Raw genomic sequence first — 15,061 nt, forward strand, 5'->3', positions numbered from 1 at the left:
GCCACTGAACTGTATACTTAAAAGTGACAAATTTTGGTTTTGTGTATTTTACCACAATAAGAACTATAAAAGAAAAAGTGAGGCAATAAGATCTTAATGCTGCCTCTCTACCTTTTTAAGTCACTACTCCAAAAGGAAAAGTCCTGGGAGTGAATCCTAGTGGAAGATATCTTTGGGCACAGTCTCCCTGAGGTGGGGAAGAGAAGCCAGTAGGAAGGGTGGAGGAATCCTTGTCTAAAAATTCTGCAACTTGATGTCCACACACTCATCTTTCCTAGTCTCTGTCCAGGGTGGCTATTACTGATTTACTTCTTTGGCAGACAGAGTGCATTACAGAGTGCATTACTGAAGGTGAAAAATCCTTGGAAATAACATTGCTTAGAGTAATTGTTGTTTTTTAAAAATATATTTTATTTATTATGCTATTACAGTTCTCTCAATTTTTCGCCGTTTGCTCTCTTCCACAAGGTACCCCCATTCACTCCAGCAATCCTCTCCCTTAGTTCATGTCCATGGATCATGCATGCAAGTTCTTTGGCTTCTCCATTTCCTATACTGTTCTTAACATCCCCCTGTCTGTTTTCTACCTACCAATTTGTACTTCTTTATTTGTTTTTAACTATTTACTTATTTTTGGATAGAGGGGAAGGGAGGAGAAAGAGAGGGAGAGAAGAATTAATGTGTGGTTGTCTCTTGTGTGTCCCCCACCAAGGACCTGGCCCACAACCCAGGCATGTGCCCTGATTGGGAATTGAACTGGCAACCTTTTGGTTCTTAGGCCAGCACTCAATCCACTGGGCCACACCAGCCAGGGCCAGTTTGTACTTCTTAATCCCTGCACCCTTCCCCCTATTCTCACCCTTCCTCCTTCTAGCTGATAACCCTCCAACTGATCTCCATATCGATGATTCTGTTCCTGTTCTGCCTGTTTGCTTAGTTTTGTTTTGGTTTTTTTTAGATTCAGTTGTTGATAGTTGTGCATTTGTTGCCATTTTAATGTTCATAGTTTTGATCTTCTTTTTCTTAGATAAGTCCACTTAACATTTCATATAATAATGGCTTGGTGATGATGAACTCCTTTAGTTTTACCTTGTCTGGGAAGCGCTTTATCTGCCTTTCCATTCTAAATGATAGTTTTGCTGGATAGAGTAATCTAGGTTGTAGGTCACTGCTTTTCATCACTTTGAATACCCCTTGCCAGTCTCTTCTAGCCTGCAAAGTTTCTTTTGAGAAATCAGCTGACAGTTTTATGGAGGCACCCTGGTAGGTAACTAACTGCTTTTCTCTTGCTGCTTTTAAGATTCTCTCCTTATCTTTAAACTTTGGCATTTTAATTATGATGTTTTTTGGTGTGGCCCCCTTTGGGTCCAGCTTGTTTGGGACTCTACTTCCTGGACTTACATGTCTATTTCCTTTGCCAAGTTGGGGAAGTTTTCTTTCATTATTTTTTCGGATAAGTTTTAAATTTCTTGCTCTTCCTCTTCTCCTTCTGGCAGCCCTATGATTTGGATGTTGGTGTGTTGGATGTTGATGTCCTAGAGGTTCCTAAGCCTCTCCTCAGTTTTTTTAGTTCTTTTTCCTTCCTGCTGTTCTAATTAAATGCTTTTTCCTTCTTTGTGTTCCAAGTCGTTGATGTGATTCTTGGCTTCATCTGTTCCACCGTTGGTTCCCTGTGGATTTTTCTTTATTTCACTTAATGCAGCCTTTATTTCTGCCTGGATCTTTTTAATGTTGTTGTAGTACCCAATGATTTCTTTGAGCATCCTGATAACCAGTGTTTTGCACTCTGCATCTGATAGGTTGTTTATCTCCATTTTGTTTAGTTCTTTTTCTGGGGTTTTATTCTGTTCTTTCATCTGGGCCGTATTTCTTTGTCTCATTAATTTGGCAGCCTCCCTGTGTTTGTTTCTGTGTATTAGGTAGAGATGCTTTGACTCCCTGTCTTAGTAGCATAGCCTATTATAGAAGAGGCACCTGTAAATTGTGAGAGGTAGAGCCTTAGGTAATCACCAGGGCAGAGCAACCCATTTCACCGCTTTGTGGCTCTGTGTGGGGGAGGCTCAGAGACGGGACAATGCTACTGCCGGGCCTATGGAGATTGCCTGAGAGGAAGCAGTCTCCCTGGCACTCACCCCCTTGCCAGTCATTTAACTTTCTCCCCTTCTCCTCATATGCCACTTGTGCCCTTCCAGCTGTTGCACTGGTGCTGAACCCCAGAGCGGGTGTGTCTGCAGGAATCCTAAGTCCATTGCAGGCCCTTTAAGAGAAGTCTCTTGAGAATCCCGCAGTTTCTTCTGCCACCCCAACCTCCACTGGTTTTTGCAGCCAGAAGTTATGGGAACTTATCTTCCTGGTGCTGGAACCCTGGGCTGGCTGGTCTGGTCTGGGGCTGGGATTGCTTGCCTCTCAGGTATCCCTCCCAATTTCTATTTGCCACACGTGAATGTGGGACCGTCTGTTCTGCCACCTCTCTGTGCCTCTGCCTCTCTGCCTTTCCTATGTGTCTGGATCAATGTGGCTTCTTTAAATCCTTGGTTGTTGGACTTCCATACATCTTGGTTTTCTGACGAACCTGGGTGAAATTTGTTTCGTAGTTTAGTTGTAATTTTTGCTGTAGTTGTGTGCAGAAGTGAAGCATGTTTACCTACGCCTCCATCTTGGCCAGAAGTTCTAGAGTGATTATTGTTGACAGTGTTGATAAACTGCTCCCTACATAAGTAATATATGTGAGTCTTGGAGTATAGCTCACCATTAGAGTATAATCATCTCATAAACACTTGGTGAATCAAATCATTCTTGCAGCAAGAACCTCAATAGACACTATTATTCTTCAGCTCTACAGTTAGGCTGAAAAATTGATCTATTTGATGATTACAACCACCTTCATTTGGTCTTATGCCACACTCTGGTTTTGCTGGACTTTTTTCTGAGCCTGTTAGTTTCATAGTGCTTATAGTAACAGTAAGGAGTATCATGAAATAACCCACTTTTTGCAAAAATATATCGACATATGGTGAGAAAGAAAAAATTACCATGGACTGAGGAATCAGTTGTTCACTCTTCATCTGGCTAGACTACCAGAGGTAGACAAAGCCATTGTGAAGTGTTATGACAAATCCCTTCTTGCGTAAGTACTGCCTTTTTGCTCATTGAGAAAATTTGTTCTATGAAATCAGCAACAACCAGAAACTTTATTGTTTGGAACTATACCAGTAAGACCAACTTACTTTCATTTGGGAGATCTAAGTCACTTTGAAACAGAGAAGCTGCCTCCAATTCCAACCTAGGGCAAAGTATCAGATAAGAGGCTTCTAAACAGACAGTCCATATCAATCAAAACTATAGTTTCCAAGGCAACAGGACCCTGGGTGTATTTTGCAGTCCAGACCTGATCTTGACCCCTTTACTCATAGCCTTGCTTTGCTCTGAACCTATCAAAACCCTGCTTCATTTAAATTTCATCCAAACTCTACTTTTTTTCTAAATTCTATGAGAATGCTATTTTTCCATCTGTTTGGTGACCCACCCCCATGGATCCTCTGGTGTGTGGTTTCCCTTGTTGCAACAAGTCAATAAACCTGACTTCATGGTCTGCAGATTTGTCCTTTGTGACCCTAAGCTGATTGGGCTAAGATAACAGAAACCTCAATTGAAAAAAAATTAGTTAGGGTTTAATTTGTGTGTTTGACCACAGGAAAAATAGTCACTTCAGGGTCTCTTTAAATTGTGGAATTCTCCCTATTCTCCATATATTTAAAATTACTTATTTAGATTTACTTGCTGCATTTCATTTTGACATTATTTATAAATAAGCAAGACACAGCGGCACTAGTACTGCAGAGCCTGTTGCCTTTTTCATAACACATCTTTTGTTACCGCCACTGAATTCTGGGGGTACCAACAGAGACTGAGCCTTGAACAGGTACCTATGTCTTCATATGGTCCTAGTGGTTCAGGATCTGGTAAGTTGGCTTTGTGTATTTTTGTTAAGTCATTCAGAGATGATCAGACTCAAAGACTGACTCGTAATTATGAAAATCTTAAGACTGTGAAATAGAAATAAAAATGTCAGTTTACTCATGTACCTTGAGAAATGTCATGGCCAAGTAGGGTGGAATCCTATGTTGGCTTGATCAATAATTCTCTGCCATATAGGAAAGTATACGTGTGGGTCACGTTACTCCAAAAGAGTTATTTGTTGAGAATCTTCAAACTGTGATTACTTGATTTTATGCAGGTGTCCATCCATCCATACATTAACGCATCTATTCATCTACACATCCATCTATCCACTCATGCATGTGAAATAGACCCAGATAATATTGACTAACATTTATTGAGCATCCATTATATACTAGGTACTATTCTAATCATTTTATAATTTTCTAGTCACTTAAGGTTTATTAGAACCCTGTGAGATAAGTTCGATTTTTCATTCTTATAGACAAAGAAACTGGGCACAGTAAACAGATTTTACAAGATCACAAGGATGAAGTGGCAGAGGCAAGATTCAGCATAGACCACAGACCCAACTTCTTTTTCTTTTACCTTTTAGATTCATAAGAAAGTTATGAGTATTACAAGAAATTCTTTCACCTAGATTCCTCAAATGTTAACACTTTACTACATTTCCTTTATTATTGACTACCTTTGCTATGTAATTAAAAAAATTAATGTAGAGTATGCTTTATCGTTGAATACTTCAATATGTGTGTATCTTTTATTTTCTTAAAGATTTATTTATTTATTTTAGAGAAAGGGGAAGGAAGGCAGAGAGAGAAGGGTAGAAACATCAATGTGAGAGACAAACATCTAGCTGTTGCCTCTCGAACATACCGTAACTGGGGACCAGGCTCGCAGCCCAGAGTTGTGCCCTAACCAGGAATCAAACCAGAGACCTTTGGCTTTGCTGGATGGCACTCAACCGAGGCATGCCAGCCAGGGCAACATGTGTGTGTCTTAAGGGCAAGGACATATCAAGATCAGGGAATTAATATTGATAAACTATTATTAGCTAATATACAACTTCATTCAATCTCACTAATTGTCCCACAATGTCCTTTATAGCAAAGAAAATTCTGGATAATGTTGCATTTAAACATGTAGAGTTCTATAGCCTCTCTACATGTTTAATGTAATTGATGCTTTTGAAGAATACAGGCAACACTACCATACAATTTCACAATAAGAATGTACTGATGTTATACAGTTAAGATAGTTCCATCATCACAAGAATCCTTCATGTTATCTTTTAGATTGAAATTCTTTTTGTTGTTCTTGTCTTTGTACATCCAGTTGCTCCAGCACCAGTGTTTCCTTCACTGAATTGCTTTTATAGCTTTATCAGAAATCAGTTGATACATTTGCCTAGGTCTATTTCTGGGTCCTCTATTCTGTTCCATTGATTTATGTTTTTATCCCTTCACCAATACTGCACAGTCTTGATTACTGTAGCTATATAACAAGTCTTGGTATTGGGTAGAGTGATTCCTCCTTTATTCCTCCTTTTTAAAAACTGTTTTAACTAGTATAGTTTCATATAGAGCTTAGAATAAGTTATTCTATCCTATAAAAAAATCTTACTTGGATTTTGATAGGAGTTGCATTTGTTTATTTATCAGTTTGGGAGAATTGACATAGATATTATGCTGAGCCTTCCAATTCATGAAAATGGTATGTCTCACCATTTATTTAGGTTTTGTTTGATTTCTCTTATTGGTGCTTTTTAGTTTTTAGTATATAAGTCCTGTACATATTTTGTCATGTTTACACCTATTTCAGTTTTTTAGCTATTGTAGATGGTATTGTATTTTTTTTTCAAATACAAGCAAAAGCTTATTTAGAAGTCACAGAGGTAGAAAAGTGAGTCAGCTGGGTTGTGTGAGCTAAGAAAACAAGTTACAGAGGCAAAAGAAGGGTCCTTGGAGCTTAAGAGAGAGAGAGAGAGAGAGAGAGAGAGAGGAAAGAAGAGGGGGAAAGGTGTGGGCATGCTCCAGAGAGAGTGTGGTGTGTGCCTGGTATTGTATTTTTAATTTTGGTGTCTGCAAGTTCATTGCTAGTATATTGGAAAAAGCCTTTCATGAAAATGTGAATGTCTTAATGTCCAGGTCCACCTGCCAGAGATTCTGATTATTTTGCTCTAGTGGGATCTGGCATTGATATAATTTTAAAGCGGGTGATTCTGAAGTAAAACCAGGATTGAGAGACAGTGTTTGAATGAGCCTTGTTTCACGCTTCTCAATGCCTGGAATCCTCTTGCCTTGGCTGCTTAGACAGGTTCTTACCATTTGAGCAGAGGCTCAAATATCACCTCCTCAGAGAGGCCTTCCCTGAACACACTAAGTAAAGAGGACTTGTCTCTCCCCTATGATACTATCAATATAATTATTCTCTTCATTTTTTATAGCACTTTCTCATCTAAAATTATCACTGCTTTATTTCCAGCGATAGTTCTCTCCACTCATCCCCAAGAGCAGGCATTATCTCTGTGATTTTCATGCTGTGTCCTCAGGGATCAAATTGTGCCTAGTACACAGTGGACACTCAAAAATATTTTTTAAAGATTAAATTAATTTATTTTTAGAGATAGGAGAAGGGAGGGAGAAAGAGAGGGAGAGAAACATCAATATGTGAGAGAAACTTAAATCAGTTGCCTTTCACATGCCCCCAGCAATGCAGCATGTGCCTTGGTGGGAGTCAAACTGGTGACCTTTTGGTTTTCAGGCCAGTACTTAAACAACTGAGCCACACCAGCCAGGGCTCATAAATACTTTTTTAAAGATTTTATTTATTTATTTTTAGAGAGAGAGGAAAGGAGGGAGAAAGTGAGGGAGAGAAATATGATGTGCGAGAGAAACATTGGTTGGTTGCCTCTCTCATGTCCCACATTGGGGACCTGGCCCACAACCCAGGCATGTGCCCTGACTGGGAATCGAATCAGCAACCTTTTGGTCCACAGCCAGCATGCAGTCCACTGAAGCACACAAGCCAGGTCATAAATATTTTTAAATTATATTTAATTGTTTATGCTATTACAATTGTGCCAATTTTCCCCTTTGCCTCTCTCGACCCCAACCGCCCCACTCCCTCAGGCAACCCCACACCACTGTTCATGCCCATGAGTCCTGTATATATGTTCTTTGGCTACCCAATTCCTATGGTATACTTTACATCCCCATAACTATTCTGTAACTACCAAATTGTACTCCTTAATCCCTTCACCTTCTTCACTCCCCCGACCCCCTACATCTCACAGCCATCAAAATGTTCTCTGAATCTATGATCCTTTTTCTGTTCTGATTGTTAATTTTTTTATATTCAATAGAAAGATATCTATTTATTGCCATTTTATTGTTCATATGTTTGATCTTCTTCTTAAAGAAGACTAACTTTTCATATAATACTTGTTTGGTGGTGATGAACTCCTTAGCTTTTTTTTGTCTGGGAAGCTCTTTATCTGTCCTTTGATTCCAAATGATAGCTTCACCGGGCAGAGCAATCTTGGGTGTAAGTCCTTGCTTTTCATCACTTTGAATATTTCTTGTCAATTCCTTCTAGCCTGCAAAGTTTCTTTTGAGAAATCAGCTGACAGTCTTATGGAGGCTCCCTGGTAGGTAACTAACTGCTTTCTCTTGCTGCTTTTAAGATTCTCTCTTTGTCTTTAACTTTTGGCATTTTATTTATGATGTGTCTTAGAGTGGGCCTCTTCATGTCCACCTTGTTTGGGACTCTTTCTTCTTCCTGGGCTTGTCTGTGTATTTCCTTCTCCAAGTTAAGGAAATTTTCTGTCAGTATTTTTTCAAATTGGTTTCCTATTTCTTGCTCTCTATCTTCTCCTTTTGGGATCCCTATGATGTGAATGTTGGTACACTTGTAGTTGTCCCAGAGACTCCTTACATTATCTGCATTTTTTTTTTTTTTTGGATTCTGTATTCTTCTTGCTGTTCTGACTGGGTGTTTTTTTTTGCTTTGTTATATTCCAAATCACTGATTGATTCTTGGCTTCATCCATTTTACTTTTGATTCCCTGTAAATTGTTCTTTATTTCAATTAGTGTATTCTTTGTTTCTGACTGGATCTTTTTTATGCTGCTGAGGTTTTCACTAAGGGTATTGAGCATCCTTATTACCAGTGTTTTGAACTCTGCATCTGATAGACCACTTTTCTCCATTTTGTTTAGTATTTTCTGGACCTGTTTCTTGTCTTCTCATTTTGGCAGCTTCCCTGTGTTGGTTTCTATGTATTAGATAGAGCTGCTACATCTCCCAGGCTTGGTAGTGTGGCTAATGTAGTAGATGTCCTGCAGGGTCCAGTGGCACAATCTCCCCTATTACCCAAGGTGGGTACTGAAGGTGTACCCACCATGTGGGCTGCATACACCCTTCTATTGTAGTTGAGCCTTGATTGCTTTTGGAATGTCCAAGGTCAGCCACCACCTGTGTTCTGTCTGGGATCACACAGTGTAAGCTACAAAGTGATCTGCAGATGGCTGTTCCTTCTGCTGGGCTTGGAGGTACGCAGGTGAGGCCAAACTGTGAACCAAGGCCAGCTGTTTTTAGTGCTGAGAGTGGGGCAACTTAACAGAGGTATAGGGCTTGCTGAAGCCAGATGCTGCTTGTTTGAGAGAATTTAGGAAAATATGAAGCATGGGCTAAGACAAGCCACTCATATGGAAAAGCCACTGGAAATACCTTGGGTGGACCTGAATGTTGGGTTGGGAAGGGCCTCAGGGAATCACCATGGTGGAGCAAACAGGGTGAGCCATGTTGATGGAGTGTCAGAGATGGCACCTACCTGCTGGCTCTGTTGCTCTTTGCTGGGGGTGGGGGGCTCAGAAAATGAACAATGGCCTTTGCCAGCACTTCTGTCTGGGAGAAAGCTGCTCCCCAAGCTCTTGCCCTGATGCTTTTCAATCAGCTACCCCTGTGCTGGAGCTCAGAGGGAGTGAGTCTGAGTAAGTCTGTGCACAGGCCCTTTAAGAGGAACTGCCTGGGGCTCCAGGAGTTTCTATCTTTCACAGCCTCAATCCCTGCTAGTTTTTACAAACAGAAGTTATGGGGGACTTATCTTTCTACACTAGAACCCCTTACTTTTGAGGTATCCCTCCTGATTTTTATCTGCCACACATGGTTGTGGGACCAGCACTTTCTGTGTCACCATCCCTCCTACCAGTCTCAATGTAGTTCCTTCTTTAATTCCATAGTTGTAGGACTCCCATGCAGCTCGATTTCTGATGGTTCTAAATGATGGTTGTTCTAAAGTTTAGTTGTAATTTTGATGTGGTTGTATGAGGAGTCAAGCCATGTTTACCTATACTGTCTTATTGACTGGTAGTCACTCATAAATATTGGATGGAAAAATAATTAGGTTTCTTTATTCTCAGGTGGATGATATTCCCTAATCACTTTATTTAACTTGGCATTCCTCAAGTCTTTATTAGTAACACGTTTACAAACTATCTTTTGAGATTTTTAAAAATCCGACTAAATTTACATGCTATATCTATATTACTTTAAATGTTAGAAGTTGTACAAATAGATGTTCATTATAGAAAAACTAGAAAGCAAAAGTCTGACAATTCAAAAAATTTTGGTGAAATATACATAACAGAATTTACCATGTTGACCATTTATAAAAGTGCACAGTTCAGCTCTGTTAAGTACATTCACATTGTTGTGCAAATAGTCTCTAGAATTCTTTTTCATCTTGCAAAACTAAAACTTTTTACCCATTAAACAATAATTCCCCATCTCTGGAAATTACCATTCTATTTTCTGTCTCTATGAATTAGACTAGAGTAGATACCTTTTATAAGTGGAATACAGCATTTGTGACTTATTTCACTAAGCATAATGTTCTCAATGTTCATCCATGTTGTAGGTGTCAGAATGTCTTTTCTTTTTCAGGCTAAATAATATTCCATTGTATGACTTTACCACATTTGGTTATCCCTTTATCCATCAATGGACATTTGGGTTGTTTCTAAATTTAAATATTGTGAATGAACGTTGGCTATCCTTATGAACATGGTTGTACAAATATCTGTTTGAGTCCCTGCTTTCAATTCTTTTGTGTATATACCCAGAAGTGGAATTGCTGAATCATATAGTAATTCACATAGTTTAATTTTTTGAGGAGTCGCTATGCTGTTGCACAGTAGTGCCACCATTTTACATTCCACACCAACAGTACATAAAGTTTCCAATTTCAAATTCTCCCATCCAAGTACTAACCAGGCCCAACCCTGCTTTAATTTCAAATTCTCCTCAACACTTTAAAAGAAAATAATAGCCACTCTAATGGGTATGAAGTAGTATCTCTTTGCAGTTTTGATGTACATTTTTTAAAAAGATTTTATTTATTTATTTTCAGAGCGAGGGGAAGAAAAAGAGAAAGAGAGGGAGATAAATATCAATGTGTGGTTACCTCTCATGTGCCCCCTACTGGGAACCTGGCCCGCAACCCAGGCATGTGCCCTGACTAGGAATCGAACTGGTGACCCTTTGGTTCACAGGCCGCACTCAATCCACTGAGAGGATTGAGCCAGGGCTCAATCCATCAGCCAAGGCTTTATGTGCATTTTTAATGATTAGTGATAGTAAGCATTTTTCAAGTGCTTGTTGGCCATCTGCATATCTTCTTTGGAAAAATATCTCTTCAAGTCATGTAGCTTTTTTTGTGTGTCAGGCTATCAGGTTCTGTATCATCTTTTGTCCTTGCATGTAGTTCTCCAGTGTATAGATGTTCTACATTTGATGAAACCAATTCCTCATGGTAGGATGTTTTCCACTATTTTAAACAATGTGATGATGAACATTCCAATAGCCAACTCTTCGAAGGTTTCTTTAATTCTGAAAAATAATTTCCTGGCTGTGAACTTTTGGGTCAAAGAATATGTATTTTTCAGAACCTTTCAATTTACATTGCCTAAGGGACAGTAGTACTGCCTAGACTGCTACCCACGTTGTAAAAGAGAGCCGTAGTGCATTAGTTTAGTGTTCAGAAACACACCTTCAGCATGTATCCCTTATAAATTATAATTATGTCCTGTGTCTTTGGGGTTTAAATTGCTTTTGCCAGATCAGCTCCACTGGTGGATGCTAATTCTTGCGTGTGTCACTAAACATTACTAATGCTACTAAACTAATACCACCAGCAGTGTTAGAACAGTTTTGCCTTTCATTTCCAGCCAGGCCATCAGAGTCTGTTTATAATTGCTTGGTGAAGAGAGTGGCTGATTTCCAACTAGCATACCAGACACATAGCATGCCTTTGAAATTTTTGTTCATGTACAATAAACTTGGTGTTTCCACAGTTCAATTTCTGATTAAATATAAATCAGAGAATGATAGTTTGCCTGATTGTTTCTGAAGATGCTCTTGGTTTCTGTCTCCACTTGCCCATAGCCTTTCTTTCAGCCGTGAAGTGTTAGAGTAGTGACACAAAATACCTGGATAGATCTGGGCAAGGATATTCAAATGACAGTGGCCTTGTCACAGTGCACCAGTTCTCACTTTTCTTCTGTCTACATGATATTTGTTATTCCATTACATCATCTGTCAGGAATGGATGGTTCGGTTCCTGTGACTTGTACAAGTAATTGAATCTTGAATCTCTTTGTGCATTAAGCTCATGTATAAAGATGCATAATAATGAATAATAATAATAATAACCGCTTCCCTTTACATGAGAAAACAAATGTAAAAATGCTTAGGAGGCGCCAGGAATATTACCAGTCCCTCAGTAAATATTAGCAATTATTATTGTTGCCATTATTACATCTTTGTTGTCATTGCCTTAGGGATCTTCCTGTGGAAATTTGCAGGAGAACATTTGAGAACAAAGCTATATAAAAAGAACTATATTCTTGGTGATAAAATTTGTTTCAGGTCTTTTAATGCTATTTTGGGTTCTAGGGTCCCCAGGTCAGAGACAATTGAACTTCTTTGGAACCTAATCAGGGCTCTCAATTCCTGTAAGAGACATTCCTTATCAACTCATAGTCTTTATGTGGGTTAAGTAGAATAGCTGAACAGTGGGCACTGAGTCTATCCTCTGGGGCATTCATAGAGTAGATGCTCAATAAATACCTGTTACATATTTCCCAGGGATTCAGTCATTGGTGGTTTGGGTCAAACCATCACCATTGCATGGATTCCTCTCTCTTCCTCTCTATTCTTTGGAAGTTTGTCCCAGTATACTTTCTGGAGTGGTGGCCCTGGGCGGTCATGTTTTTACTAGTTTACATCACTTACTTGTGAGGGATGATTGGACTAAGGGTGGGCACCTGGCTCAGAAACTGCCATTCTTTGAGGAAGAACCCTTCCTTACCCCTGCTAGCTTCTGGTTATAGTCAGCAATCTTGACACTCCTTGGCTTGTAGAAGCATCACTCCATCTCTGCTTCCATCTTCACATGTCCAAATTTCCCTCTTTTTATCAGGACACCAGTATTGGATTACAGACTATCCTATGACCTCATCTTAACTCAGTTATATCTGCAAAGACCTTATTTCCAAATAAGGTCACACCACAGGTACTGGGAGTTAGACTGTTAACATATCCCATTCTAGGGAGACATAATGCAACCCATACTGAGGGGACACATTGCTACTTTGGATCAGACGCTCTCTGGGGGACAGTTGACAGAGACTAGAGATGGAGGGCTCCAGTCCTCAGCTGCTCCTGTGGAAGATCATTTTGAGTACAGGACAGGGCTGGTGTCCTCAGGTGGGAAGGAACTGGGCATATCTGAGGAATAGCCAAGAGGACAGTGTGGCTGGAACAGAGTTTAAGAAGGAGCCGAGTTTAAGCAAGTCATGGAATGAGGGACCCAGACAAGGGGGTTCAGGCCTCCTCTAATGGGGCAGACCCTTCCCCTTACATCCCATTCTTGCCTTGGGGAGTGTTGGCCTAGGACCACCGAAGCACCCAATTTTTTATAAGAGGTTAGAAATTCAGGTTTTAAAAATGTGCAGTCTCCCAGTTTTTCAATGTTAATAATGAATTCACAGTAAAACAAAGTTTATTTGAGGCTGTCAGTTTGCAGATGAAGTTGAAGGAGGAGAGGGAGGCAGGGAAAGGAGTCTCAGAGGTTTCACATGGAGAATAAAAATTAAAACTAAAGGTCAAATCAAAATGTGGAATGAGGTGACTGCCCTCCTCCATCTGCCCCCATCGATGGGGTTGTCTCTTTTCCTTTCTCTTTTGGAAGTCTGCCATCATCTTTTCAAGTGTTCCCGCTTACCAGCTCTGTGGTCATGGTTAAGGCACCCACCTTCTCTGTACCTCAGGTACATTACCTGTGGAATGGCTCGTCTCTTAACTTCTCTGGGCCTCAGTTTCTGCTCTGAAAAATGAACTACCATGGGGATGGGGTGAGGGTGGCAGTGGTGAGGATTGATGAATATTCAGGTGTCGGATTCACAGTAGGCGGTTCGTAAAAGCCAGGGCTTAAAATCCTCCTCCCCTTCACGCCCCCACCCCGACCCCCAGCCCCACTGTGGAGGGTTCATCAGCATCCCTGAATCAGCCCCTGAATGAGCCCCTGAATGGAGAGCAGCTGCCTCCCACCTCTGCCTCCCTGGGAAGCGCTTAGGTACAACCATGGGGACCTGGCATCCTTGGGCAAAAACTGGTAGAGGAATTTCTTAGCAGTTCCCAGCTACTTGCCTTGTTTTCCTGGAGAATTGGCACTGGTCCCAGCTGCTCTGACTAATGAGCTGAAGAATGACCGATGGTTCCTGGGAGGGAAAGAGAGTGGGGTTGAAGAATGGACACTCAATTACTCCTATTGTTCTGCTCGGATGACTGCTGGGCTGTGTGTGAGTGTGTGTGCATGCGCGCGCGCGCATTTTGTCCCTGAGTGGGACTCCAAGGTGTGGGAAGAGGAACATGGAATCCCAGACACAAAAAAGGAGAGGGAGCCTGGCTAAATGGATTTTGGTCATGAGGTACCCTTGGCTCTGGTGCCTTTGAAAGCTTTAACACTGTGAGAGTTAATTTTTTGTGTCCAACTGAGAGGACCAGACATCTGGTTCAACCTTATTTTGAGTGTCTGTGAGAGTGCTTCTGGATGAGAATAACATTTGAATGGATGGACTAAGCAAATTGGATTGCCCTCCCCAAAGTGGGAGTTCTTAATCCCTTGGATTTTTTAATCCTTTAACTTTTTTCACCCATTCCCCACCCCCACCCCCAACTCCCTCCCGTCTGGCAACTATCAAAATGTTCTCTGTATTTGTGAGACTGTTTCTGGTCTGCTTGTTCCTTATTTTGTTTTCTATTTTATTATTTATTTATTTTAAAGACTTAATTTATTTTTAGAGAGAGGGGAAGGGAGGGAGAAAGAGACAGAGAAACATCAATGCATGAGAGATACATCAATCGTCTTGCACACTGACAACTGGGGACCTGGCCTGCAACCCAGGCCTGTGCCCTGACTGGGAATTGAACAGGTGACCCTTCAGTTCTCAGGCCAGCACTCAATCCACTGAGCCACACCAGCCAGGGCTGTTTTTTAGATTCCATATATAGTGAAATCATATGGGATATGTCTTCCTCTGACTGACTTATTTCACTCAGCGCAATACCCTCTAGGTCCATCCATGTTGTTGCAGACGACAAGATTTCATATCTTTTTATGTCTGAGTCATAGTCCATTGTACATATGCACCACTTCTTTATCCACTTACCTATTGGTGGTCATTTAGGTTGTTTCCATATCTTGGCTATTGTAAATAATGGTCAATAAACACATGGATGCATATGTCATTTCAATTTAGTGTTTTGAGTTTCTTTGGATACATACCCAGAAGTGGAATTGATGGGTCTTTTTGTTGTCTCTTGTTTTATCCTTTGTCTTAAAGTCTATTTTGTCTGGTGTAAGTATTGCTACCTCAGCTTTTTCTTGTTTCCATTTTCATGAAATATCTTTTTCCATCTCTTTACTCTTAGTATGTTTGTGTTGGGCTTGGAGGTGCCCAGGAGAGGCCGGGATGCAAACCAAGGCTGGCTGTAGCTCTTGCCAGGCCTGGGGCCACTCAGCCAGAGGCATGGGGCAT

Source organism: Pteronotus mesoamericanus, unplaced genomic scaffold, assembly GCF_021234165.1.
Source record: "Pteronotus mesoamericanus isolate MK-2021 breed Mesoamerican mustached bat unplaced genomic scaffold, CSHL_Meso_final scaffold_167, whole genome shotgun sequence".
NCBI lineage: Eukaryota > Metazoa > Chordata > Mammalia > Chiroptera > Mormoopidae > Pteronotus > Pteronotus mesoamericanus.